Source organism: Cryptomeria japonica, chromosome 7 (genome assembly GCF_030272615.1).
Source record: "Cryptomeria japonica chromosome 7, Sugi_1.0, whole genome shotgun sequence".
Taxonomy (NCBI): domain Eukaryota; kingdom Viridiplantae; phylum Streptophyta; class Pinopsida; order Cupressales; family Cupressaceae; genus Cryptomeria; species Cryptomeria japonica.
Genome location: NC_081411.1, coordinates 424,562,668 through 424,568,822, shown reverse-complemented (window position 1 = coordinate 424,568,822; position 6,155 = coordinate 424,562,668).

The following is a 6,155-nucleotide window of genomic DNA, read 5'->3' as shown; positions in this document are numbered from 1 at the left end:
AATCAGACCATTTACCTAATAATTATCTATCTTATGACATTTACAACTTTTCACATAATCTTGCATTCACCCTCTACACAACCATGATAGCTTATCCACCTAATGGTTTTTCTTTTTGTGATTGTGGACTCCTTGGTCGTAGATTCAGTCCTTACCTTTCTAAACTTCACATTCAAATTTGTTTGAGACCCTAATTCTCATTGTGAGCTAATTAAACACACATTTATGTGATTCAGTGTCATGTTCTTGTATTTAAAGCTATTTTATTTGTACTTATTTCACACCCTCACATGTTCAATGATGCTCTCTCATGTTAGAAGCATTTGACAAATAATTAATACTGACCACTTAGGGGGAAATGATCCAGTAGTTGAGTGCATTCCAATAGTTGTTATAGCACTAGTTGGTTTAATGCCCAATATTGCACCAATAGTTGTGACATTAAAATTGTTAGTGTTGATGATAACTACTCATGATTGAATGAAATGTATTCCTTAGATTGAAAAAGGAACCTATTATGTGATGTCACATCAACATGCACTAACAAAACATGACTTAGTGCACAAGTATGGCTCTTACTTATTTGGGGGGCCTTTTTGGACACCTTGGCAAAAAGTAGGTTGATGTGGCATCCTATTTGATGATGTGGCCCTAAAACCTTAGCTATAAGTAGGGACTTGTCAAGTAAGTTGCTGTAAAAAATTGAGAGTGATTTGTAATTTTCATGTAGGATTTTGAGAAGCGCAAAGTTAGAGTGCTCAACTATTGGGTCCTCTCCCCTAAATTTTGTACATTTAAAAGGAGTGACAAATTTGTATACACCAAATTAGAGTGCTAGTATGTTGTCTTCAATCTTACAATACAAATTTTTCAAGAGTTGATGTAGGTGAACATCCCATTATTACATAATGACAATGATTCCAAGATATTTTTAAATATTGCAAGTCCCCATAAATGAAAAAAGAGCTAAACAAACTAAGATCAACCAAGTGAGTTGTAGAGTAGAAGTATACACAAAGCATGAATAAATTTGCACATATAGGACATGCATTTCCAAATCAAACCCAAACCACATACTCAATTTGGGACAAAGAAAAACTATGCACAACTCACATATACACATATGCTAATGAATTCCCTACTTATCATGGAATTTATGACTCCACACATACCTTGATATTCACCCTCCATACAACCACAACCATTTGTCCACCTTGTGTCATTTATCTAATCGTGGTCAATACCATACTCATTGTAATGTCCATTTATGATTAATTAGGCTATATAGATCTTATTTTTATTGCTTTGATAGGGGTACAAAAACATTTTAATGTAGGAGTCATGGTTTAGTAACAAAATTAAAAAAAAATAGTATAGAGTTGTGGATTTCTATAAAAGGTTGTGGTAACCTCTAAGACATTTAGTAGTTTATTTATGACAAATTCTATGATAAGACATTCTTGAGGAGTTACAAATTGCTTTTCATGACAAAGTCAATTCTTTTCTGGGGTAAAAAAACTTATTAATATTTCAATTTTTTTATTAAATTAAAAGGGAAAGTGGGGCATTGAAAATTTGTTCCTTGTTGGTGCTAAATGTTTTTGATTAAGGTTCAACAAGTTTTGAAGGTACCTGAAACCCTTTTTACATTAAGCTGCCATAGAGATAAAAACTAGTAAATCAACAACACACCATCAACAAAAAACCGAGCCAAAAAATAGAGAACAACAAAAAAACAGAAAAGCTTATTTTAAGTCCTTGAGAGCCTTTTCTGCCTCGACTTGTAGTTGAGTCATACTCAGGGCAATTTTCTTCAGGTCCTGGATGTCTTGGGAGGATCATTTTGTAGTTCTTTTCAAATTTTCTCTAGTACACTTGCAAGGGCCTTTATCCTCCTCCTACCCCTTCATCTTGTCCAATGCTTCAACCTCCACCACAACCCCTTTCTGCTGAGATTTTTCCAATTTTCTAACCAGGGTATTGAAATTATCAGCTAAGCTCTTGACCACTCTATGGCTAAAAGTAACAAGGGAGATGAGGTTGTCATTTATATTTTTAAACTTGTTCTCTGGGTATTGAATTCTTCCTTCATAATCATTTCTCAAAACTTCCACATTTTTCATGGCCTTTTGTAGAAAATTACCAATAGACTTCCTTTCGTCCTCACTCCATAGCTCCTCATTGCTTCCTTCCAGTTTTCTAATGAATAATCAGAGCTTGAGATTGATGTCCTTGATTTCATGAAATATCCATTTATTCATTCTAAAATTATCAACCGCTGCATTACGTGCTATAGCCAACACATAGTTATGGTTTTCCTAATCAAGGTTAAGGAAAGGAGAAACGACATTGGGATCCCTCAAGAAGGAGGGTCTCCTTTCCCTATTGATGGCAAGCACACACTCTTCAAAGAGACTATGAACAAATGGGCCAGTCATAGATTTGTTCTTAGAAATAGGGGATTTATTCCTCATGGGCTTGGAAATATTAGACCCCTTTTTCTTCACCTGAAAATCTGGCTTAGACTCATCATCCTTAGTTTGCCAATCATCCCCTTCAGTAAAATGACTCTTAGAATCCTTTTCCTCAAAGGTAGATTCCTCATTAGATGGAACATGGGAGATTTTGGAGGGAGACAAGAGAGATTTACAATGTTCATAAATCAAGAGCAACAAACCTTCATAAAGAATCAAAATTTTCTTAGGGTCTTTCCTATGATCCTTGATACTATCATTAACTAAGGATAGCAAATAGAAAGGAAATTAAATTTTCACTTTATTCTTGAAATGATTAAGCAACACAAAGTGATGACCAAAAACCCTAGTGTATCCACCATCCTTAGAAAAGTATATCATGAGTACCTTTAGCACAACCTGCACAGACTTAATTTGGTCGATGTCGTAGCCACTCTTGGATGCTTTAACGAGGTTCTTCCTCTGATTCTCCTCTTTGGGGAATTTCTTGATAGATGCCTTTGAAAATTTCCTATCCCTAAACACCTTGGCCCCTTTAGTTGACAACCCAGTAACTTCCACGATGAAATGCTCATCAATGTCAAAATTTCTCCCAAAGAGAGAATTTTTCCTATCTTTCCAACCCTTGGAAAACTTAGAAGTAATCTTGGGGTCAAAACCATGGAGCTTCTGAATGAAGGGGGTAACACCTCCCCACTTCAGAATTCTATAGATAGTAACATTGTTCTTGGACTCCTCATAGTTTAAGGATTCAATTTTTTTTTGTCTCCACCCATCCTCAAATAGTCTGTCAATTTTTTTAGTTGATGCAAGAAGATTAAGAATAGAGGCAAACAAAACTAAAGCCACAAACACCCAAAAACCATGGGAAGGGCAACAAAAATCAAGTCTATAAAATCTCCTTACAACCACTCCACTCCACATAATTTAATGGAAATTAATGCAAAAGTTGATAGCCACATCATTAAAGTATATGAAATCGGGCACTCTGCACATAAGTCCTATTATATCTCATCAAGGAGTTAACATCCTATAGAACACAATTTGCAAAGTGCCAAGTCATCTACTTATTTGCATGAACCCCCTCATTAGCAAACAAGTTTGCCCCTCTATTGGTTTCTTGGAAGGCATGATAAATATGAACTTTTTAAAAAGAATTTAAATGTTCAAGGATTTATTAATCCACTTTTCAATGTTCCATGAAGGTTTTTGAATGCCCTTAAGGCATTGTATTATATTGTTCAAATATCTTTGTAACCACACCATCTTTCCATTAAGAAGTTTAGTCATTCTTAAACTATGGTAGGTAGCAACAACTTCTACAAAGTGGTTTGTCTAACATCCCAAAACGAGTGCCACCATTGAAAAGAACCTACCATTATCATCTCTAACCACTCCCCCACACCCAACTAGCCCGGGGTTTCCCTTGGTTGCCCCATCTAAGTTGATTTTCACCTAGCCAGAAGGAGGAAGATTCCAAAAAACATTATCTCTGGGAGACTTAATAGGCCTAAAAACAATGGATATTGTCAAATTGAATCTTCCCATTAGAAGTCACCCAATAATCATAGTGAGAGAACAACTTCTTACCCTAGCAAGTGAGCTTAGAGGTAGTAATATTAAAATTTTCCAAGATTGCTCTATTTATCTTTGCATAAACAACATCAGGAGGGAGGGCGAAATCCTTGAAAACACTGTTATTTCTTTCCTTGTAGATCCCCTAGACCAAATGGGGAAAATTCAAGGACCACATAAGGCTCGAAGCCAGGTTTGAAGTAGGATCAATGTGTTAGATAAAAAGATCCTCGATAGACAACAAGAGGACCCAATCCAAATTCCATTTCTGGAGAAGAGGACCCCAAACATCACGAGCATAGGAGCAATTTAGAAACAAATGAGAACACTACGAGCTAAATGTTGAGATGCTTACTTGCCTTTGAAATATCTGTACCAATTTATTTAGTCTTCTTTGTCATAGTTTGAGCCTTATGTTATACTAATAGAAAAAGATGAAGACCCTTGGATTAAGAAGATTAAAGGACAATATCTCTTTGATTTCTTGAGGTTTGAAGATTGAAAACACTTTGATTTCCTAAGGGAAATCTAATATAGAGGTCTAATTTCTACTTCATAATATTGCTTGGTTTTCAATGTATATTTTGGTATTTGATGTTTGCAATAATTTTTATATTTCTAAAGTTGCATCATATCGTTGGAGTATATATTTTGTAATTATTAAAGTAATATTTTATTGTCGAAGAAGTTTTACTCTTAGTTTTCGTGTTATTCTTTGAAGTTTCAACATATCTATACTATTTTTGCAATCTATTATTACATTTGTTTGGATATTCTTATTGTTGGAAATAATAAATTAAATAAGTATTCACCCACCTTATGATCTAGCTTTGCCCTCATAGGATTTGGGTGATCATAAAGTATTGGATAATAATATTTAATCATTACATAGTCTCACCTCTCCCTCGTTGGATCTTGGTGGTACAAAGTAGTAAAAATTATATTAAAATTAGTTGAGGATATTGTAGACACTGAAAAATCAACCTTTCCTCTACGAATCAATCATCCACAATAATTAAAGAATTTTTTAATTAACTTACTAATTTTCCTCCTTTCTAATATTAATTAATTAATTTTCCTCCTTTTTAATTAATTAATTAATTATCCTAGTCATATTCTTCTTGTCCCTTTATAATTACGTCAAAGGCATTTCCTATGGCATAATTATGCCTAATTTTTGAGATAAATGGTCACAATTATTCTAGGAGAGTGCAAGATGATTCAAAATATCATAACCTCGTTATTTTTAGTATTTTTTGTGTCACATTTAAATTTTTTAGTAAAATAGAGTCTAGCAAAACTCAAATAAATTAAGATTTTATCAAAAATATCTTTCCATATTTATAAAGTCTTCACATTAGAATTTATACTAAACTAATTTCAAACATCAATTTTTTAAATTTTTTTTCTACTATTACATTTATATCATATGATAAAAATAATTTCACTCTTTTTCGAGTAGATATAAAAGGAGTACACAACCAAAGAAATTATTGGCAATCAAAATAATCACGAGTATGCTATACATTAACAAAGGTTTTCATAAAAACATTGTGAAAAAGAAAATCAACACAATAAACGTCAACATATGTAAGCATGCCAATTGTCATATGATGTCAACCTTGTCAATGTGTATTTTTCTACAATGCAAAACACATGCTCTCTCTCTCTCTCTCTCTCTCTCTCTCTCTCTCTCTCTCTCTCTCTCTCTCTCTCTCTCTCTCTCTCTCTCTCTCTCTCTCTATATATATATATATATATATAAAATTTTATTTTATTTTTTTTGATTAAGTGACTTTTGAATTATTGCTAATGTTGATTGGCTTACAATTAAAACCATGAAAGATAAAATTTGAGATTTAAATGTTTTCATTCTTCTAGTTAAAATAATGATTGTCATAAATAGTGTTTTTTATTAAAAAAGCAATGAGAACTAGGGCACTGACCCTTTACATAGCATGGACTATCAACAACACCATTACAACACTAGAACAACATAAAAATAGTTAAAAGCTAAAGCCTTTTAAAACTAAAAAATAGCAAGAGTTTGAACAAACAAAAGACCAACAAAACAAGACCTAAGGGGTTGACTTGTGAACCCCTGTC